This window comes from Microcebus murinus, chromosome 3, assembly GCF_040939455.1.
Source record: "Microcebus murinus isolate Inina chromosome 3, M.murinus_Inina_mat1.0, whole genome shotgun sequence".
Taxonomy (NCBI): domain Eukaryota; kingdom Metazoa; phylum Chordata; class Mammalia; order Primates; family Cheirogaleidae; genus Microcebus; species Microcebus murinus.
The window spans coordinates 62,999,071-63,023,163 of NC_134106.1; the positions used below are offsets into that span (position 1 = coordinate 62,999,071).

At 41.3% G+C, this 24,093-nt stretch overlaps 1 pseudogene; it reads left to right on the forward strand.

Moving 5' to 3' along the window:
- Nucleotides 1-2,196: 2,196 nt before the first annotated feature.
- On the forward strand, nucleotides 2,197-3,488 carry LOC105867363 (bystin pseudogene; annotated as a pseudogene).
- The last annotated feature ends 20,605 nt before the right edge of the window (nucleotides 3,489-24,093 follow it).

Genomic DNA, 24,093 nt, shown 5'->3' on the forward strand with positions numbered 1-24,093 from the left:
GGCATAAAAATGAATGTAATTTATATTTGAATTTTTGGCTAATCAACTGACATATGTTTTATTGTCTTGCAGTTATATTAATGAGCAATATTTAATTAAAAGCTAATTGAATATTCCAGGCAGCAATTATCTTGCAATAGAGATGCCAAATCTGACATGAGGAAGCAGGTGAGCAGAAAGCAGAACTCATGTAATTATTCCTCTGGGAGATGGAAAAGAAGAGACCACACCATTTGTTGCCACAGTGAGAGATTTGTGAAGATTATGCCCCAAACGGAACCATTTCCTTTGCTGAACTTAGATTATACTTTCTTCATTGGGTAAACCATGTTCAATTAAAACAAATGTAGCCAGTGTTCATTAGTTCACAAATGCAATTCTATAGGCATCTTTTGGACCCAACCCAGGAAGATGAGAAGGAACTTCACTCACTATCATTAATTCAGGTACCGATTGTGTGCCATGTTGCCTGGGCAGGCCCCCTTTGGCATATGGGATGGAAGACAAACAATGAAACAAAACAAAGCAAAATAATTTTTTTAAAATCAAGGAGAATCCATCAGTTTAATTTAAATGGAATCTTTTTGGTTTGGGACACATTTCAATATTTTATAAATATCAAATAATGTATATTAATATACAATATACATATATAGTATATATTTATTTTCCCTGATTGAGGCATAATTTACATATGATAAAATTCACTCATTTTTAAGTGCACAATTTAATGAGTTTTGACAATTGGATATATCTGTGTAACCACCAGCACAATCAAGATTTAGAATATTTCCATCACTCTAAAAAGTTCCCTTGTGCCCCTTTGTAGTCAATTTCCCCCAGCATCAGGCAACCATTGATCTGTTTCCTGCCACTATATTTCTGTTATCTCTAGCTTTTCATGTAAATGAAATCATACACTATGTGATCTTTTGTGTTTGGCTTTTTTCTTTTCTATTTTTGAGATTCATCCATGGTGTTGCATGTTTTATACAACTCACAGTACAATCATTATTAATGCGACTACTTAGTTTTTCCCCTATTCATCTGCCCACAAAGAAGAATCCAGTCTTTGCCATCTCCGGAGAGTTAATTATTCTTATGGACTGAATGTTTGTGTTTCCCCAAATTCACATGTGGAAGCTCTAACCCTCACTATGATGGTATTTGGAGGTGGGGCCTTTGGGAGGTAATTAGGTTTAGATGAGGTCATAAGAGTGGGGCCTAATTGAGGGGATTAGTGGCTTTATAAGAAGATGAAGAGAGACCCAAACTCTCTTTCTCTGCCATGTGAGGACACAGTCAGAGGCAGTAGTCTTCAAACGGAAGAGAGCCCTCACTGGGGAACTGAATAGAGTAGCACCTTGATCTTGGACTTCCTAGTCTCCAGAACTGTGAGAGAAAAAACTTCTGTTATTCAAACAACCCAGTCCATGGTATTTTGTTATGGCAGCTCAAGTTGACTTAGATAATTATCTTTCAGGTTTGTGTTTTTCGCATTTCTGTGGCAGAGAATTGGAAGAATGGAAAGTGGGAGATAGAATTACAGAGACAGGGGCCTGGCACAGAGGCTCACATCAATAATCCAAACAGTTTGGGAAGCCAAAGCGGGAGAATTGCTTGGGGCCAGGAGTTGGAGACCAGCCTGAGCAACATAGCCAGACTTCGTCTCTACAAAAAAAAAAATAGCCATCATGATGTTGAGTGCCTGTACTTCCCGCTACTTTGGAGGCTGAGGCAGGAGGATGCTTGATCCCAGGAGTTAGAGGCTGCAGTGTAGTGAACTACGATTGTGCAACTGTACTCTAGCCTGGGAGACAAAGCGAGACCCTGTCTCAACAAAATAAAAAATAAAAAAAGAAAAGAAGAAGAAGAAGAAAAGACAGAAGGAAAAAAGGAGGACTCAATCAAAGAGGCTAAGATGACCTATATCAGCAGTTCTCAAAGACTGATCCCTGAACCATTATCATCAGCTGGAACCTGCTAGCAATGCAAATTCTTGGGTGCCACTCCAGCCCTCCTGAATCAGCAACTCTGGGATGGAGACCACCAATCTGTGTTTTAACAGCCCCCCACCCCACCCCACCCCCTGCCCCCGCCAGTGATTCTGCTGCACATTCAACACTTTACAAAAACGCATTCTGGCCATTCCTGTGTCCCTGTGTGTGAACCTTCCCGGCGACTTTTTCATGAAAAATGATGAAATTCAAGACGGGCCATTTGGTCAGGGGGCAGGAAAAACACTCATCCCTGGCTGAGCAGGTCCTGGCTGGGGACAAGGTGCCGGCAGGGGTCTGGGAAAAGTGGCAGAGTCCCTGATCCCCAGAAAAGGAAGAAGAGTATGTAGGGCCCTGGCTGAGGCGACAAATTCGCAGCAAACAGGGCAGTAACAGGAGGAGCTCCAGGCTAAGAATGGGACTGGGGGCAGGCCTGTAGCACTGTGGGAACACACCATGTGGCTGGGTCCAGGAGTGCCCCGGGATAGATCAGATGACAAGGACAAGGAATAACCCACTCTGGAGAAAACAGCCACAATGACAGGAATGGGGCACCATGCAGAGTTGGTCATGGGCAGTGAGGGTGAGTGTACCATCGAGATGTTCAGGAACAAGAACCCTCCTGCCAGGTACGCTGGCTGACATCATTATGGAGAAGCTGCCTGAGAAGCAGAGGTTGAAACGGTCATGTCAGAGATGTTGGACCTCCCTATGCCCCAGCTGGACCCAGGTCTTGGAGGTCTACATGGGAGTCCAGGAGGTGTTATCTAAGTACTCTAATGGGGAACTGCCCAAGGCATTTTAGATCATGCCTGCACTCTCCAACTGGGAGCAAATTCTCTTTGTTGCAGATCTGAGGCCTGGACTGCAGCTGCCATGTACCAAGCCTCCACCAGGATTTTTGCCTCTAAACTGAAGGAATGCACGATCCCGCGCTTCTACAATCTTGTTCTGCTCCCCTTGGGAACAAGATGACATTGCTGAATACAAACAATTCAACTTCCACCTCTACATGGCACTCAAGAAAGCCCTGTTCAAGCCTGGAACTTGGCTCTAAAGAATCCTGATACCACTGTGCAAGTTGGGCCCTTGCACCCTCCGGGAAACCATCATTGTGGGTAGCACAGTCACTAAGAGCTCCATCCCTGTGTTGCACTGAAAGTTGCTGAGATGGAATACAATGGTGCCAACAGCATCTTCCTGTAACTGCTGCTGCATAAGAAGTACATGCTGCCCCACCAGGTGCTGGCTGCCCCGGCCTTCCATTTCCTGGGGTCCTGGACAGAGAATTGCAAGCTTCCCATGCTCTGGCACCAAGGCCTCCTGACTTTGTTCCAGTGCTACAAGGCAGACTTGGCCACAGATCAGAAAGAGGCCCTCCTGGAACTGCTCTGGCTGCAGCTCCATCCATAACTGACTCCCGAAACCAGGCGTGAGCTTCAGAGTGCAGTCCCCTGAGATGTGGAAGATGTTCCCATCACGATGAAGTGAGGAAAACAATCATTTGTCCTGGTCTGAGGGGGTTGGGGAGACACTGAGACCTCTGCTGGTACCAAAGATGACATTGAGCCTTAATGGCGGAAGACCCAGATCAGGGCAGTGACGGGTCACAGGGGCATCTGTAGCTCCCAGCCGAGGGCAGGGAAGAGGGTCAGTCTGGCTGGGTCCCTCTTCCATTCTAAGCCTCCCCTCTGCTCAGTTCTGGTACCTGACTTGATAGTCGAGCATTCCCACTCCCCTGCTGGGGCTTGGTGTAAGTATCTTCTGGCTGTTGTGTCCAGTCACTGGAATGTGATAAAAAACAAAGGCAGGTATTTATCGAACCTCTGTGTTTCAGTGTAGTCCATGGAGGTCTTTCACCTTTTGTTCTTCAGCTGCAAGTGGGAATTACTCCTCCCTGTTATTGTCTCTGGAGTGGATTCTAACCCAGTTTACACAGGACCTCCCTGAGCTACCGGTTTGTTTCTCCAGGCTACACTCACCTGTTAGCCCACAGGGGGCGTATTGGCTGCCATCCCCTGACATGACACGTGCTGCTTTGGTAGAGTGCCAGCAACCAGGAACAGGTGTCCAAAGATGGTGGGGTCTCAGCTATAGATGAAACGACCGCAAGAGAAAACCCCACCACGAGGAAGGCGGAGATACACAGGCAAGAAGGGCCAGAGAATAAGGTTGGACCCAGGAAAGACTAGATCCTGGGTCAGCACCAACCAGGTTCCCTTTCTAACTTTCTGGCCAAATGACAGCTTTAGATCAATAGTTGGAAAACTAGGGCCAAATGCCTGTTTTTGCATAACTCATGGGCTAAGAATGATTTTTACATTTTTTAATGGTTGGGGAAAAAAATTAAAAGAATAGTATTTTGTAATAGGTAAGAATTACATGAACTTCCAATTTCAGAGTCCATATATAAAGTTTTGTTCGAACATAGCCATGCTCACCCTTCAAAAAACACTTTACTTAATAAAGGACTCTACAGAGAGGAGAAGAAGAAGACAGGTGGGCTAGGGCTGGAAGAAGTTTTAGGCAGAGTCCCAGGAGCAACTGTGACATATGAAAGAAGTAAAGATTTAAATGAGGATTTCTGTAGATTAGGTACAGAGATCTCTTTCTGGTTTTCAACACACGCAAGTCAAGGTTTTGAGTAATTTTGAAATGGTGTCATGTTTGGTGTGTGTGTGTGTGTTTAGTAATACTTTACTGAACCTGTGCACACGAGACCTGGATTTATCAGGCCTATACACATACATCTGTTCATTCTCCATGCCACAAGTATAATCATCCGAATGGAGGCATTGAGAAATGAAGTCTGCATAGCAATGAGAATTTAGGATAGAACTTGTCCTAAACTTTGATCCAGTAGTTTTTCTTAGTATTTATACAATTTTCTAGGATCAGGAGACATTATGAGGAAAAGAAGAAAAACTTTTCAAGAAAAACTCTGACATTAAGGAGGGGGAGATGGAAATTTTGAATGGCTTGTGCATGTTGTATAGGAACTATGCTTCACAGCTCTGGGAAGATGCTTGGTGGAGGTGGAGAATGAAGGGAGAGAAAGACACGAAGGGTGAACATTCAGCTGCTCACTAGGACCGTAGTGGGAGTGTTTTGTAGATGAGAATAATTTGCACAATGGTAAGCCAATGTTGTTTTGATTTTATTTTAATCCTCAATGTAAGAAGCCCAGAAAAAAAAAAAAAAGAATGAAAAAGAAACACATTGTGACCAAAATGTCTAAAAAAAAAAATTTTGTTAGTGGGAGGTGAACAGGTGGAAGGGGGGAGAAGGGGAAGGGTACACACTTTCATGGTGGGTGCAGGGCGCACCACTTGAAGACTGGACACTCTTGAAGCTCTGGCAGAGCGGGGAGGGGAGGGGGGCAGGGGCAAGATATGTAACCCTAACAATATTTGTACCCACAGAATTTAGGAAAAAATAAATAAAAAAAAAGAATGAAGAGTAATAAGTGCTTTAGACCCCTTAAAGATCACAGGAAAACCTGTGTCAAACAAACAGGTTGGCTTATTTATGTTATTGCCAGACAAGGGAGAGAACTAAGAACAGAGTCTCAACCATATCTTGAAAAAACTCTTTGATTTTTTATCAGTGTTGGATTGGAATTAGGTTTAGAGCATGGGTGGTTTGGGGATGGGTTTTTACAACCCAGGATTAGGTGAAGCAGGCAGGTAGCAGTCACTTTTAATTGATATAGGGGCACAGAGCAGGGTTTTCAGCAGTTAATTACATGACATCTTTCAGGATTTTTGCTTTTTTCTTCCAGAGCAGTTTGTGACAATGGGGACTGGGTTTTGCTTATTTACACTCTTGGTAAATTTCCAATTTTAGTTTTCTAAATTCAGTTCTCATTTCTCAGTCTTTATTTCTCATAAGAAATCATAACAACAGATTCTTTTAAACTTCTGATGTCTTTTCTTACATATTTTCATATCATTTATAGCATAATAAGTGTATATGTTAAGTCCATTTTGTACTGTGCTTTGACAAGTTTTAACCTGGGATTATCAATGATATCCATTCCTTTTCAATCACCTCTTTCAGATCAGAATGTGACTATATTCTAGAATTTCTTGAACAGCTCTTTGGCCTCCTATTCACAGATTTTCTGATTTTAGAGGTTTTAATTATGTTATCTTGTCTACATTTGCCTTTTTAAATTGAAAACAAATACAAAAAATTTCCCAATCTCTTTTGTCTCTTCTTATAAGCAGTTGTGAATCTCTTTACCACTTATTCACTTTACCTGTCCCCAAACCTTTAAGAGATATATGAACAGTGAGAGATTAATTGATATATTTCCCCAACTGATTTAGTGCAAACTATAGCAGTTATCTCTGTGACTTGAGAAGTGATTGCTAGGAAAAATGGTGTCTCTATTTTGCAATACTGATGGCCTGTCCAAAGAAATTAGCAGCTAAAACAGCATTCAGTATTTAATCTGGGGATAAAGCCAAGAATTAGGTAGAAAGCTTGCAAAGCAGATTAGATTTGCAATCTGAAAGCCCACACAGCCAGCTGGGCACAGAAATATTAATTGTGTACTGAAATGTGATTTCTGACATTTCTTTTAGTCTCAGGGATGAGCAATGAAAACATGATCTTCTCTTAGCTCCAGAGGAGCTTATAGTAAATTCCAAAATATGAAAAGAGATGTGGTATTTTTATTACCACTATATCATTATCTTGCATTAACAGCTGTAATTAGTCTGAGCTAGACTATCATCTGCTATTGAAATATCTGAAACTAATTAGACATGAGATATGTTACCGGAACAAGATTGGGAGACTGAAAATTTACACAAACGAGGCCTTCTGAAATGATGAACACAAGTCATAATAATATTTCTGGAATAAATCAAAAACAAGACAAAAGAGAATGAAATCAATCAGGGGGATGTAAACCAGAATACCAGAACTTCAAAAAGTTTAATCACCATACTGTAAAATCCAATTGTGGGAAGGGGCACAACAGTTTTTATGCAGTCACCAGGAGCTCTTGTAATAGGACTACTTATCTAAACAACAGCATCCACATTTGACTTTCAATGTTCCTACAACAGTTCCCAGGGAAGTTTTTAGAAATTTTCCTTGACATACTATGTTGCATTTGGTCTATAAAATACAGTATAGAAAACACTTAAGAAATGCTTATGTGCTGGGTGCAGTGGCTCACGCCTGTAATCCTAGCTCTCTGGGAGGCCGAGGCGGGTGGATTGCTCAAGGTCAGGAGTTCGAAACCAGCCTGAGCAAGAGTGAGACCCCATCTCTACTATAAATAGAAAGAAATTAATTGGCCAACTAATATATATAGAAAAAATTAGCCGGGCATGGTGGCGCATGCCTGTAGTCCCAGCTACTCGGGAGGCTGAGGCAGTAGGATCGCTTGAGCCCAGGAGTTTGAGGTTGCTGTGAGCCAGGCTGACACCATAGCACTCACTCTAGCCTAGGCAACAAAGTGAGACTCTGTCTCAAAATGAAAGGAAGAAATGCTTATGTTTCTTGTGCTATTTTAGCCTTCAAATATAATCCTCTGTCTCATAAGCTCCTCCTCCCTGTGCTCCCCCTCCTCAATGACATTCAACTCTTGGATCACAACTGCCCTTCCTTCTGTCCTGCAATTCCTCCCTTCCTCCTCCCTTCCTCATCTTGTCACCCTCTTTTTCTCCCTTTTAAAAAGCCAATGGCTAAACAAATTAAGAAACACATAAACGGAAAATCAGCTGTTTATTCAAACAAGAAAATTTCTAATTATAAATATATAATTTAGCAAATATAAATAAACAAATATTAGTGATGAATACTCAAAAAATTTTGTAGATGGTGTAACTTTGTCAAAAAGTTTAGAGTCTATTGCTTTAAGGACTTTTTATTCATTTAAACAATCATTTGAAAAGCACTAGAACATGCTTAGTCTAATTGGTCAATTCTGCTCCGTCTAACTTTATGCTTTGTACAAATTGCTTAACTTCTTTGAGTCTTATTTTCCTCCCATATGCTAATCTATTAGACATTGGTACAAAAATGTATGTAGAGCCCCAGCATTATGGCTGCAGCAAAGTAAGACTTAACCGGTTGCAACTTCTATCTCCACCCTTTTCTTTCTCTTAATAATACCAAGTAATGCTGTAGTGGTATAAATTTTTTATTGCTGCAAAACAAATTACTGTAACTTTGTGGCTTAAAACAGTATCCACTTGTTATCTCACAGTTTCCATGAGTCAGGAGTCTGAATGCAGCTTAGCTAGGTTCTCTGCTTCAGGTCTCACAAGGCTTCAATCAAGGTGTCAGCTGGGCTGTGTTCCTTTTTGGAGCTTGAGGTTATTTTCCAAACTCTTATAGCTGTTAGCAGAATTCAGTTCCTTACAGTTATAGGATTAAGGTTCTCCTTTTCTTGCTGGGTCTCAACTGGGGGCTATTCTAAACTACTAGGGGCCACTCCCAGTTCTTTGATATGTGGCCCTCTCTTGACATGGCAGCTCACTTCTTCAAGACCAGCAAGATAATCTCTCCTTTGCTAAGACAGAGTCTCATATAATGTAAAAATCATGGGAGCGACTGTCCTATCATATTCATAGATCCATCTTACTCCCAGGAGAGAGGATTCTACAGGGCAGATACATGAGGGGACAGAGAGATTGGGGACAATTTTAAAATTCCTCTACAATAGTAGTAAGAAGAATAGTGAGTCCTACAAAGTTTAGGAAGCCAAGATAGGCTCTTTTAATTAAGGAAGGTACCATAGAAAGAGTGAGATGTACTCTGATGCTTGAAATTTAGATGATGCATGTCCAAAAAGTTTTCAGTAATGATCAGAGAGGCCAAATAGATCTGCTTCTTGGGAGACTGGAGAGTTTGCCTATCACCACCCCTTGGACAGGTAACTTAACTTCTCTGTAATTCCATACTTTCAGCCATACAGGTACTTTATTGTGTCAAAGATTGGTAGTTGTCCTCCAATTCCCATTTTCCTCATTCAGCAAGGCACATGGCCTCTTAGAATAAAGACTATATTTCTCAACTTTCCTTGCAGCTAGATTGGCCACATGTCTAAGTAGCTGAATTCTGCCCAGTAGGATGTAAACTGGTGTAAGTAGTGTGTATACCTTCTTAAAAGTGTCCTTAAAGAGGTAGAATATACCTCTCTTCTTTTTCTTCTTACTGCTGGCTAGGATGTGAACATAATATTTGTAGATTTAGTAGCTATATTAAGCCATGAGGGTACCTGGAAATGGAAGCTATACATGGTAGAGCAATAGTACTGAAGGGGCCCAGGTCTGTGTCACCATGAAATGTCATTCCACCCTTGGACTGTATCTGTACTTCTCAAATTTGAGAGGAAAATAAGCTTATTAAACCAGTTATTTTTAGTGTCTTTGTTACTTGTAGCTGAATCTAATTTTAACTGATACACCCACTTTATAAAAGATCTATGAACACAGCAAGCAACTGAATTCAAAGAATATAAATCATTGAAATAAAAAGACAAGTAAATGGTTTTAAATGATTGAGTCAGGATAGCATTTGAAAATATTAATTCGGAAGACATTTCTTATTATGTTTTGGCAACTCATATCCAAACCATTTCCTACACTGGGGAATTTCCCACCTGATGAATCTTAGAGGTAGGTAGAGTCATCCTGCTGAAAAGAATGGCTTCTAGCTTTCTGGGAATCCCTTGCATCCCGGTTGAGACATATGACCTTAGTTTCATTAATAAGATGCGTATCTCCCAGACTCTGAACTGGGATCCAGTGATGCAAAAGGGGACTGGGAGGAACATTTTCTTATGGTGGTGACACTTGTAGGAAGGTCTGGTCCCCAGGTGGCTGTGGTTTTGTTGTGGGAGGGAATGTCCAGGGTCCAGAGGTAGTGGTGTTGATTTGCCACAATGTGTAGTGCATGGCAGTAATAACAACGAAGTCTTCAAAGGACCATGTTAGTCACGTAATTTTGGATGTGTTACACTGACAGTTTCCTAAACCTGATTTTCCAGCCCTCCTCATGATTCTGTAAGCTATTCAGTGTCTTAAAAAAAAAATTTAGTGTTTTACTTTTATTATAAATTGACAAATTATATTTGTATGCATTTATGGAGTATAGATTGATATGATTTATGAATACAATGTAGAATAATAAAATTGAGTGAATAGACATATTCTATACTTTTAATCAATTTTCTGCTTAAATTAGCCAATTTTTTTCTGTGTTTTGAAATGAAGAACTCAGACTGATGATGAATGGTATGGTTTTATCTGCTCTGTGATCATTGCCTTATTCTGCTGCACTTTGAGGGCCTCTCTCCTATTCCCCTCAATCCAGACAGTGAGATATGGGTCATTTACTGCAGTTCAAGAAATATTCAAATCTCTGCATTTTATACATGCAGACTTGGTAAAAGATGCCACAAGTAGGGAAAGGGGTGATGGGATACAAAGACCCGAGGTCATAAGATCTGGAGACTGAGATGAGCCTTCAAAGCAGCAATCAGCTATTACCAACACCAGGATCCAGTGGGTGCCCAGCTGTGTTCTTGTTGCTCTCTAGTGAGGACCATTAATCGACAGCAGCCAGGGCATCAGATGATCTGTTGACCTTTCAATAGGACTGATGCTAATCTGTGGTCCAACACTTGCTCAGCACCTCATCCCATCCAACCTACCCTGTATTGAATTTGCACCTGTTTGATAGCCTAAGACATTTCTAATTCTTTCCAGGAATTTATAGTGGTTCCCTGAACACCCAAATCCTGGGAATGGCAAAAAAGGCAAATTCCCCACATCTTCCTGATATAGGATTAGACAAAATTAGCTTCATATTTTTTAGTGAACCAAAAAAATGGTGAATTTCTTGCACTTCAACCACGATTCTAAATTTTATAATTGTAACATGAGCCATCTACTTAGATGTTTTATTGTTTTAGTTCTGGTTCCTTTATTTGCAAAAAATCAATAGTGGTAGGGATTCTAGAAATAGGAGGATAAGACTAATGTATAAAATGCTTTTCAGACATTAAGAGAGGCTAGAGGAAACTGAATTTTTTTTTTAAGAGACAGGGTGAGGTCTCACTCTATTGCCCAGGTTGGAGAGCAGAGGCACAATCATAGCTCACTGCAGTCTCAAACTCCTGGGCTCAAGTGATCCTTCTGCCCCGAAGTCCTCAGTAGCTGGGATTACAGGTGTGCACCACCATACTGGCCTGATATTGTTTGACATGGTGCTTCTTTTCTCCCTTAGGCAAGGGGAAAAATCAGAAGAACTTAAGAATGAGGGAGGTAGTTATTTATGCAATGTTGGAAATGTGACCCCAGAAAAGTTTGGTCCCAAGTTGAGATGGTGTTACGGATTTCGAATATGTATTGATTTTCAACCTATCTTATCATCATTTCACCATATTTTTCTGTTTTCAGAAAAGCTCTGTAATGTCTTGAACCTTACCGAGCTCCCAATGAGCTATTCAAATAGCATCGCTGAGCAAGTACCCACTGCTGCCAAAGAAAACTGCTCTATTTTCTTCCTAGCGCAATGTCTGTATTTAATACTTGCTTGTCAAAGCTGATGTGATTCCAAGGCCCTGATTCCTGTCTCTTAGCCTAAGAGTGACATTTTCCATTTCTACAAATCCTTTGGTAGTAATAGAAATAAGACCTCTTTATGATTTCCACCTAAGTAGTTTTTTCCCCCAGTTGGAGATGCTCATCTTTAACTCATTAAGAGAATAAGGCAGACCTAGTTCTCACGTGTGCCCAGGACATAGGACTGTGAAGTTGGATTGCTGATTTGGTCCAGTTATGCTTGACACATGCAGAATAACCCTTCTCCCCCTTCCCCCAGCACTGTGCTTGACTGCAGCCAGAGCCCTTGCTGCATTCTGTGTGGATGTCACGGAACTCCAAGCATTCAACAGTAATGACTCTGAAGTCACATTTCTTTTCAATGGATTCATCTTTTGAAATTCATCTTTCTAATTTCTGCTGTTCTGAATCCCAGCAGAGTTATGATGAGCTTAAGTGTTCATCAATTAATGTCAAAACTCAATGTAACACCTTCAGAACGGCCTTTGACAACCACTAGAATACAAAATGAATTCACTAATGATCAGTTCCTGAGCAGAAGGAGTCTTAGGAATTTGTGATGATGGGACATTTAGGCTCAATTCATAAAATATGCATGGGTTTTTAAAATGGGGATTTAAAAAAATTTGAGCACAGAGTAAAATGAGGGCACAAAGAACAGTCACATGATACAAGGATCCTGAAACTATTTTTTTTTTTTTTTTAGATTTAGAACTTTTCTTTTGGTTGAATACAGTTTACCCTGACACTTGCTAGAGAAAAAATTCAGAGGCCTCTCTGAAATCTCAACTCTTTATGAAATCCTATTTTATTAGTGTTTATTTTGTTGTTGTGACAGAAAATTTGGGCATTTCTATCACTTGCAAGTGGTTCAAAGCAATTGTATATTTATGATTTTCAATGGAATGGGCTTATTTTCTTCTGGGGACAAAACAATAATGCATATGTATTCCTGTGCAAAGTCTCATGTACTCCATCCTGCTTTAGTATATCCATATCATGAACTGATAGGGTCTACCAACTACTAGTTTGGGCCCAACCCACTTAAGGGAGGTTCCCAGTGTTCCCATATCTAGTGACTGGGGCTCAGTTCTAAGCAGTACTACATGGCTCTCTGTCTTCTGCATGGGGAAGTACACAATCCTTAGTGTGTTGTCGGAAGCCCATTGGGTCTGACCTCTGCCATTCATTCATTACAGTATCCTCCCATCATGAACTCTGATCCTAGATGTTATGATCAGCATCAGCTTTCTGACCAAATCTGTGCTCTTCCCTTCACACTGCCAATCTTTTGCACACAGTGTTCTCTCTGCCTATAATGCCCTTTACTGCTTATCTTCCTGAAAGTCTCCTTCTTAATGTTAGGAAAAGTCAGGCACTTTGTCCTCTGTGCTCATATATTACATGATTCTTTTTTCTAGTCTTTATCACATTTTGTTGAGGTTGTTTCCACATCTGACTCTTGCATCACTTTATGCTCAGCATGTAGGAATGCAACCAGTGCATAGTGAGAGCTCGATGTTTGTTTGTTAAATGAATGAACGAGTCCAGGAATGACTGGATGTCTGAGAAATGGTGTCATATAATCCATGCATTCTTTCATCATTTTTTATTCCTAGCCTCACCAGAGAAATTGGGTTCTCATGGGGCTATTTCAAATCCACAGGGTCTGATGGCAGAAAGAGAACTTAGAGTTTCACAGATTATTTTATGTTCACCAGTACCAATAAAGTCTACTTATTATGCCAGATAGACCCAGGCATATGTGCTAAGTTGGGTATTGGTATGCAATTTGATTTTTGAATTAACTTGAAGATCTTTCTACTCCCATCTCTGCTCCCTTGTAATAGATGCTCAAAAAATGCCTCTTGCTACAGGTAAATTTGACAACAGATACATTCATTCCTTTCTTAAAGTGTGTTGCATGGAATGTGTCCTATGAGATGCTTCTGAGTAAGGAACTTCATGAGCAACTAACTTTGTAGACTGTGCCTGACTATACCAGCCCACGTTGTTTGGGTCTTCCAGGAAGAAAATGCTAAAATGAGAGTATACACCCAAGAGATTCATTAGGGAAACACCTGAAGCATAAATGGGAAGAATCAGGTACAGCAGAAAAAGAGGGGGGTTAGGTAGGAAGGATCTAAGATTACAGTGCAGTGCTAAGGAAGTTCCAGTCAGGTTGGAATTCCTAGAGCTGAAGCCACCTGTAAGAGGAGACTCATGTCACATAGGAATAGGCTGGCACTGGTGCTCATGCTGTGAGCTGCCAGAGAAAATGTGGCCTCAACACAAACACACTGGTGGATCCAAAGGGGTGGCAGCTGGGCTGTCAGTCGACCTTGCTCCTTGCAGCAAGAGATCTGAGAGGCACATTTTCACTGCTGTCACACAGACTCTATTCTAAAAGTATTTTGTGCATATCATTTCATTTAATCTTTATGACATAACCATGGAAGAAGTAAGTTCTCTTATTATCTCCATTTTTCAAGGCACAGAGAGGTTAAGTAATTTGCCAAGACCCTAGATCTGATCTCATAAGTGACAGGTCTGGGATTTGAACCTAATCAGTCTGGACCAGAGACTAACAGCTTAACCAGTCCATTATGTTGTCTCACAATATCTGCTTTTGGAGCATGATAATGCACCTTCCCAATGCCTCGCTCCATCCTACTGCTGTATCAGCTTCTTATTTCACAATGTACATAACCATAATCAAGGATCCGAAAAGTCCTACAATAAAGAAATCTTTTAAAATTTGTTTAGCCTAATGCTTTCCAAACTTATTTGCTATGAAACCCATAGTTCATGGTAGTCGTTTTCTCTACAACATGCATACTTAGGAAAATACACTAAATTGTAAATGACTGGCAACAAGTCCTCTCCAAAGAACAAGGTCCTACATGAGTCTAAGAGTCCAGGATTCCAGGAGTCCAAGGTCCACATGAGTCCATTGAGAAGGATGAACACCTATGTGGGCAGAGAGGTGTTGTCATGAAGGCAAAGAGAGCAGAGGATTGGGACTCAGCATAGCAGAGTTCAGGCCTCAGTTCCTCCACTTTCTGATGGTGTGGCTGGTTTGCTCACTGCTTAGCCAGTTGGCCTCAGTGTTTTAGTTGTCAGTCATGGATCATAGCGCTGGCTTCCAAGGGTTGTTATTCAAATTAAGTATGAATTTATGTAAAGGTGCTTATCCGCAGTGCCTGGCATAGAACAGCTGCCATCAAATGGTAATTGTCTTTGTTGGCTTTCCAGCATAGAAAGACTAACCACATCTAATTCACCCTTTAGCTGAGGGCTAGATCTCTCAGTGACAATTGTGCCTGCTTGACCTACATACAATGGTTCATTGTTTCAGGATATTCGCTGGGAAAATTAATCAGAATCAGAATGTTTCTGTTGAGAGAGGAATTATGGGAAAATGCTGTGGATTTGAGGGAAGGCTTATATTTGGATTTTGGTTGTAGTCTAAAAGCATCTCTCTTTTAACACGTACCTCAGAGCGGTGGTCCCCAAACTTTTTGGCACCAGAGACTGGTTTCATGGAAGACAATTTTTCCTCAGATAGGGCTGAGGAGGCAGGAGGGAGGTGGAGCTCAGTGGTGATGCAAGCGATGGGGAATGGCTGTAAATACAGACCACTATCGGTCATGGGAACTTCAGCCTTAGAGGACAAGAGAGCTTTGAAGATTCGTGTTATGGAGCCCTCTTTGATTTCCTTATGTCATAAAGATAAAAGCTGAATGCCCAGAAATAAAAAGGAGAAAAGGTGGAGGAATCATTGGCTCTGGAGAAGAGATGGGAAGATAAAGGCTGCTATGTTCTCCTTATTCTCTGGGAAGAAAGCAGTGGGCCCGTCCCTGTGCTCACCTGCCTGCTGTGTATCCCTCCTCTTGTACTCTGTGACTCACTGGGCTCACTGACCAATGGGCTCCCTGCTCCTGTGCTGTGGATGGGGACGGGCAATAAATAGGCTCTGAGCATTGGGGTTTTCCACACCTGAAGGAGACATAATGATTTGCCATTCTTCTCCTTTTTCATAATCCCAGCCTTACAAAACGACTAGTCTATTACCCCTTTCCTTTCCGCTTGGAGACTTTGCTCTCTTCTCCCTCCTGGGCATGGAGGGCCTTCTCCTTTGGCCCTCCCATATCTTCATTTAACCTTTCATGTTTTGCATTTCCTTTTTTGTCCCTGGGTTGATTCTCACTTCTGACCCCTCCTCTTTGTCCTTCTCCACACTCTGCACAGTTTATTCATGTGACGGTCTCATCTTCTCTCCTCTACTTGGACTTGGTGCTTCCCTGGGTTTCCTCCTACTACACACATGCATGCTGTTATTTGAGCATCTTTACTTTTTAAGGACTGACCATAGGCAAAGATGCTCCCTGCCAGAAAGCAAGGGCTGATTGCTTCTGAACATGTATCGATCTGTACCTGCCTCTGGTCTTATGTCTTCTCTGGCACAAAGAGGCAGATACAGTACGGAACAATAGGTGGGCTGCTAGGCGAATTACATGGCCAATCCCTTCCCTCCAACCTAAAGAGACCAGTTTTTATTTTTAAGCCCTGCTGCCTATCTCAATGATTATAAATCTTTTCTTTTTTTTCAGAAGTAGCAGGTTTAACTTATTTCTCCCTTTTGTTTTGAAATCCCACTGATCCTTCAAAGTTCAAAACACATGTTGCACCATCTGGGAGCCTTCCCTGAGCTCCTTGTCAGAGGGAATTATTTCCTCTTCTGTTCTCAGGGCATCTCGTTTTGGCCTCCTTTATGGCCCTCTGCCTCAGTGTGATTTGCATGGCAGGAAGTTTTAGTGTTCTCTGCTAAGCCGTCAGCTCCTTGAGGGTACTTTCTTCAAATGTGCAGCACCTGGCTCAGCCAGGTATTTTGAAAAGAACAATGATTCTCCAGATTTAGCAGCCAAGAGATGGAATATACAAGTAGACAATGGCCAGACTATCTAAGATCATAGAATCTAACCCAGCCCAACCCCTAACCTAACCTTTGAAGCAATTAGCCTAGGAAGCAAACCACCATCTCTATAGTAATTGACATACAAGAGTCAGGACTTGGCTAACAACTGTTAGTTTCACTAGTTCTCTTTTTACCCCGTTTCCAACTCAGGAGTAACCAGGGAACGTGAAATATGCTCCCAAAGCAATTCCATAGCCTGTCCTGCTTCTAATAGCCTTCCTTAAACTTCCGATGTCAGTAACATTTTTCCACTCCCCTGGCTGCCTTTGAATCTCTGCCAAATGTAAGTGATGGTGGCTGACTTCCTTGCTATAGCAAGCTCTGAATAAATAGCCCCTGCTGATACTCATTTGCGTGGTCTTCATTTATTTCTATGATATAAGAAACACCTAAAGATCTTGTTAAAATACAGATTGCTGGGTCCAATCCCCGGCTTCTAATTCAGTAGGTATGGGTGGGGCCTGAGATCCTGCATTTTTAATAAGCCCCCAGGTAACATTGAATAGCACTAGGATGGAGTGGTCAGGAGAAGGGATACCAATAGGAAATATTAACCTATGTTTCCCCTCCACCAAATTTCCTTTTTTTTTTCTTGCTCCTATTTTTCCAGGAAGACAATCCTGAGTTCAGTACCCCTGGGGAGAAATGAGGCAGTCAGGATAAAATATTCAGGGACTGTCCTTTTGTTTTTTATTTCACTGAAACCTGAGATTTTAGGGCAATGGTTCTCAACCTGGGGATATTTTTCTCACCGCAGAGAACATTTGGCATTTTCAGTTGTCACAATGTGGGGGTGTCTACTGGGTGTGTGTAGGATCTTGCTAAATATCCTACAATCCACAGGACAAGCCCCCACCACAAAAAGTAATGTGGATAAAAATGTCAATAGTGTTGAGGTTGATAAACTCCGGTATAGTGGAGCAGGGATGCGCAGAATGAGTGTTTTGAGAGTTAGGAGTTTGAAGCGGGAATGGATTCCCCCAACTGCTTAGAGTCTCTGGGTTGGGAAAGTTAGACCGAAGAGGGAGAGAGATGAGAGCTGAGGTATGTGAGTTATTTCACTATATAGAGGAGCCTTGCACCATGTTTCCTGGATAGATGTCTTGGGAGCCAGTAGGATCTGGAGGCTGAGAGCTGCAAGTTGATTTTGGCTTAAGAGGGACAGTTAGCCTCAGAGAGAGGTCCACACCCAACCCAAAGACACAGTTGTGCCCAGAGCATGGGAGTAAGAGTGTTGCGACAGGGCAATGAGGACCAGGTGAGAGAGAAGGGATACCTCAGGGGTAAATGATGGGCTGATGAACAAATGCCATAAGGGAGGGCTCCTGGGAGGACAAATGACACGGAGAACCAGGAATGGCCCCCTCCTCTTGCCCCTATTTAAAAAGCCCCTGAAACCTAGATGCAGCCCTGGGAAAAGTGGTATGATGGGCCCTAATGGGCTGAGATGATTTTCCAGCATAATCAGGGCCTGTGGGAAGATAAATCTTCCCTTATTTCTCGGAGTTTGTGGATAATCTGCTCTGCTCCAGAAACCTCATGTGTGCATTCAAGATAATATTAATAAATATGAATATTAAAAGCATTACAGGGCCTAAAATAGAAAATAAGCTGAGTTACAGAAAAGTAAAGAGAACATTTCCTGAACGTCTGAGTTTTGGCCTAAGCTTCTGAAAATCAAAACCCTCTGCGCCCACACAGCCTGGGCATTGGGAATTGAGGCCATGCTTTACTATCTACATTTATATAACTTTGTGCTGTTGCTCTGTCTTCATTAGCGTGACTTTACTATTCAGACAAATGGTTTGATTTCTCATTGTAGGAACTTCCCCAAAGACACAACAACTCTTCAGTGGGAAACATCCAAGGCAGTTGGTGTCCTAAAAATTTTTAAATCCTCTCCTCAAAAGCCTCACCTTTCTGTTTCCACTAATTCTGGATTCTTATATTGCAATCCTTACCCAATCCTATCCAAGACCACCCAAAGTTCCCCTTTTAATCCCTCTTAAAATACTTGCCGTAGATCAAACTTCCAATTCTTAGCCATTCAGAATTTACCTTCACACTTCTCAGACACTGCCAAAGCATTGCCAGGTGGTCTTCTCTCTTAACTGAGCTGAACAATCAAGTCAGCTTTGACTTTTAGCAAGTAGTGTTGGTGATATTTGGAGAGCCAACTCCTGATGCTCAGCGACAGCAATCGAGGGATGCTGTCTTTTCTCTGGGTATTTTCCTTTCTCCTGGGCTGCCTTGCTTCTTCAGGCCTCCTGATTGCATCCATCAATCTGCACATATCACCTAGGGTTTACTATATGCCTGGAATGGGTGCAGTTTTTTCAATATTCTTTTGTGTTTTGCAAAAGGAGTCCTCCTTGTGTCTGGAGGCAAGGAACCAATGGTCAGCAGAGCAACGAGTTTGGTTCACAGGGTTCTTGAGCTGGCTGCATGCTTCTGGGATTTGTGGTACACCTGGATAGATTGATTATTGTTGGGGAAATATAATTAAAACCAAAATCTTCTTCCAACCCAGAAATCCTTTCTACAAAGGTAGAAGAGAAAGATGGCATTTTTTATTATTTAACAAACATTAAACCTGAATGTGATAGGCATCACAGGCAATGTGCTAAAAAATTGTAAAGAAGAAAGAAATCTTACTTTTTAAATAGCCAAGTGGCTACAACCCATTACATAACAAGATAAGCAATAATTAGTCCTCAAGTAAGAGGACTTGACAGAACCATTTGTCATACATAGTTCATCCTAACCTTCCTTGATAATTGGATTGACCATCTGTGTTAGCTTATTGGTTTTATCCAGAGGAAAAACAAACCTCTCATGTCTTTATGACAAGAGGTAGTTTTGGGGAGACTCTAAAAAAACTAAAAGTAAAAATACCATATGATCCAGCAATCCACTTCTGGGAATATATCCAAAGGAATTAAAATCGATATATCAAAGAGATATCTGCACTCTCATGTTCATTGTAGCACTATTTGCATTAGCTGTGAAATGGATTCAACCTAAGTGTCCATCAACAGATGAACAGGATAAGGAAAATGTGATATATACACACACAGTGGAATACTATTCAGCCTTAAAAAAGAATGAAATGCTATCATTTGGGACAACATGAATGAACTTAGAGGGCATTATGCTAAATGAAATAAGCCAGACACAAGAAACCAAATACTGCATGATTTCACTTATATGTAGAACTTAAAAATGTTGAATTCCTAGAAGTATAAAGTAGGATGATGGTTACTGAGGCTAGGGGGTGGGGTGAGGAGTGAGCCAATGGGGACTTCCTGGTAAGGGTACAAAGTTTCAACTACAGGAGGAATAAGTTTTGAGATTTATTGCACAGAGGGTGACTATAATCAATAACAATCTACTGTGTATTTCAAAAAAACTAAGATTAAATTTCAAATGTATTACCCCAGAAAGCATTATAGGAGGTGAGGGATTTGTTAGCTTGGTTTAATCATTCCACATTGTATTCATATATCAACATATCACATTTTTCTCCATTAATATAATGTAATTATGATTTGTCAATCGAAAATATTAGTAAAAAACAAAAAAGAGGTAGTTTTGTAACCTAGAGCAAGGGTCTGGGCTCCAGTGAAGTTCTATTGCTACCTTCCCACAGAAATAGAAGTGCTGTCTCCCTTGATGTTTGCATTTCAAAAAGATGGCTCTCGGGTCCTTGAGAAAGACATTCCTGGGTCATAAAGCTGACAAAAGGCCTTTCTGGTTTTCAAAAGAATTTATATACATTTCAAAGAGATGAGAGAATACTTATAATTTTAAGTTATACAAAGTAAATGCTCCAAGAAAAAGGAGGGGAGGAGAACATCTTTCTTTCTTTTAAACAGGCACAATTAAGCCTCTTATTTTAAATTTTTATTACATTATGCAGTGATCTGACTGCAATGGCAGTTCTGCCATGGTGGCTATTTCCTCTGTGTGGGGAAGAATTTGTGCTTCAATGGAAAGCCATGCATTTTGTAGAGTACATCTCCTGAGTTATCTAATTCTAGCCTTCATTGTTTTTGCACAATTTTTCAACTCAAGAAGTTGTAGATAACTGATGGCAATGCAAAATAATTCCTGTATATAGACATTACAAACTCTGTCCTAAGCAGTGAATCTGCATTTGATTCCCCTCCTTCGCTGGGAAGAGGGTGTTAGGCTTAAAGAATTCACCCTCCCCAAACTTCCAGTCAAATCTCCTACAAAACCCACCCTCTCCCCTTCCTAGGGCTGTATTGGGCATGTAGCCTTTGCCAGACCCCTAGGGAGATAAAGGAATGAAATGATGAAGGGGAACTGTCTTTCCTTATCCCTCCAGGTTGTTTGAAAAGAATTTGTTTACTCCTCCCAGAAAAACTCTCTATAAAACCCAAGGCTCTCTCCTTTTCTCTTGTGGATGCCTTTTTTGGCCTCTACCCATCTGCACCCAGATGCTCAAAATACACAGCATTTTGCTACATATGAGGCTTTGTGTGTCTCTCTTGGCTCCAGACCTAACAGAGAGCAGTCTTGCTTTCATCCACAATTCATTTCAATATTCCTAATCTGTAGATGTGTCTGTCCTTTGGCCTCTTCCTTGAACCAGATTTCCCATTTGACTGGTTCTCTCATTGAGCACTGAGTTAAAAAATATATTTGACGTGTTAGTTTTATATTTGTACGAGTCAGAATTTAACTATTTTTTCGAAAATTACCTTTTAGCACCTGGCACAGATCCAGTCTTATTGCCATTCCCAGATTCCATTCTCAGTGCTAAAATTGTATGACTTTGGAGAGAACCTTGTGTTAACAGCTGATTAACTTTTCATGCACTAGTTAGGAAAAAATAGTAGAAACGGGCACTGATCGGGGTGGGGCCTGGTCTGAGGCCTCTGAAGGCTCTGCAGGTAAAGACTAGAAGGGAGGAAAAAATATCTTTTCCCTCCACCCACCTTGAATTCACTGGCTGGGACCCCTGTAACAAAAGACAGATGAACAAGAGAAAAGTATACAGATTTATTTAATACAAGTTTTTCATGGCATAAGAGCCTTCACACGGAAATAAAGACTCAAAGAAACCTGCTATAAAAACCTGAGTGTTTTTATAGCAAGTTCAATGAAGAATGAAGAGTTGTAGAAAAATATGATAGGGAGGAAAAAAAAAAAAAAGAAAAAAGGAGTATGAATTAAGCATAACGGACTGGAGGAAACAGCGGGCCTGTTTGTTTAGATTCTTTTTTGCCATTCTTTGTCTTGGAGATAAGGATGTTCCTTTTCTCAGGTATAAGGAGAAAGCCTCTTACGACCTGCTTCAGGGGAGAAGGGCAGGGGAAGGTCAGCGAGTCCTTCCTGCATGTGCTATTTCTCAAATTCTTTCAGTTTAAAATATTCAACACGCCAAGGTGCCATATTTTAGGGTAGCATGACCTAGACTCCATCACTACTCTGTAACCTGGTTTACCCGGTCAGAAAAATGGAGTTAATTTTTTTCCGCTTGTTTTTCATCAGTAGTTCTCTGTGTCACTTATATGAGATAGTCAGCCTTTTTATCTATCCAGTGCACTTTATTCCCATATTCAGGGGGAAGGTGATATTTGTTCATCTTCTTGCTCTATAATGTTATGGGTTGTTTGTGTTTTACTGTTCTCAAAATGGCATCAGGATTTATGGGATGATTCTTCTGGCTCAGTGAACCTCGTATCTCTGGTTATTGGCAGTGCTCCAACGCCTGCAGCTTCTGAGGGAGCCAGATAATAATAATGGCAATAATGATCTGCCTAGGCATTGTAAGATGCTGTACATGACGCGGGAAGTTGTTTTCCCCCTGTCACATTCAGAGGAGAGGCATTCAATCTGAGCATAAGATGTGATGAACTCACCAGTGTAACAATTGAGGGTGAATGTCCATTTATTTCCATGGGCTCCTTCATTACTGGAGCTCATATATTACATCTGTATTTGGCCCCTAGCTTGTCGCATATGGCATTGTCAGGGCGTTCCACCAAAACCTGCCTGTTTCGTTTATCCCGCTCCTAAATTGAGCAGTTACTAATATTCACAGCTGATGAGGTGATTTGGGGTCATACTTCTGATTGGCTGACTACCATGTAAATGAAGTAACTTTTGGGACATACTTCTGATTGGCTGACTACTATGTAAATAAGGTGACTTTTGTAAAAACTTGCCATTGGCTAACTGTAACCCCCCAAAAGGTATAAAACTAAAAGAAACCGAAAAAGGGGCACTCGGAGTTTGGTGGCAGATATGGCTCCCTGAGCCCCCCAGCGAAATAAAGTTGACTCTCCAACTCTTCGTGTGCTGCTCGGGTTTTTCTTCTGCCAAGAGCTGTTCACACCTGCCGGAACAGCATTGCTTTAGCCAAAGTTAGTTGATCTCTCTAAACATCAGTTTACCCTTTCGTTATATAGGGGTAGAGTTAGTACTGACCCCTCAAAGCTTTGCTCATCTTTTTCTGTCTGTCTGCAATGCTTTCCCTCCCACAACTGCATAGCAGTGGTCCCCAACCTTTTTGGTGTCAGGGACCATTCTCATGGAAGACAATTTTTCCACAGACAGGGTGTTACCGAAAACTCAGTCACTTGTCCACAAGGCTGAATCCAAAGAACAAGGACAAGTGGTTTGGGGAGGAAGGAAGGAGAGTTCACCTTGCAAAGGAGGAAAAATGGTAGACCTCATCTTAAAATCCCAAGTTTCCCGAAATTAGGCAGAAACACAGAGCTTTTAAAGGGAGGGTTCTCAGCTTCAGGTAAATATTGTGGTTAACTATTCTAATCTTCCCATCTCCGCCAAAGACAAAGCCTGTGAACTCCACCAGCTGCCCACCTGGGGGGCTGGTGGCACCTGGGAGTTTTAACAAAAGTCTTAACCTGCCTCAGGGATGCAGGCTAGGCTGCAGTTCCCAAAAAGAGAAGGGGAAGTTTTAAAGAGACAGAAAATCTTTTTTGCCATTTTTTTATTTTCAGACCATGCAGACTGTGATATGGGGTGGGGCATAGGGGTAGTGGGGATAGTTTGGGGATGATTCAAGTGCGTTACATTTATTGTGCACTTTATTTCTATTATTGTTACATAGTAGAATAATAGAATTCACCATAGGTTGGGGACCCCAGGCCTAACGGAAACCTCTTAGGTCTCAACTCAAATGACACTTTCTCAGGGAGAGTTTCTCTTTCCTCTCTTTCAGATACAATATCTTCCAGACACTCTGTCAGATCATCTTAAAATTTTTTTTTCATTATACTCTTCACATAATATTGTATGAGTTTGTTTATTTAATTTCTGCCTGCCCTTCTAGGGTGTATGGTCCATGAGGATGTGCGTAGTGTGGGTTCTTACCAACCTGTGCCTAATATTGCATACTGTGTCCAGCAAGTGGTCAGTGCTCAACAACAATTTGTTGAACAAATGAGATATTTAAAACATTACCCTAAACAGGGAAGTGTTGAAGAAATGTTAGTTGTCATTTCTTCTGCAGTCAAAGGAAGAAATTTAAGAT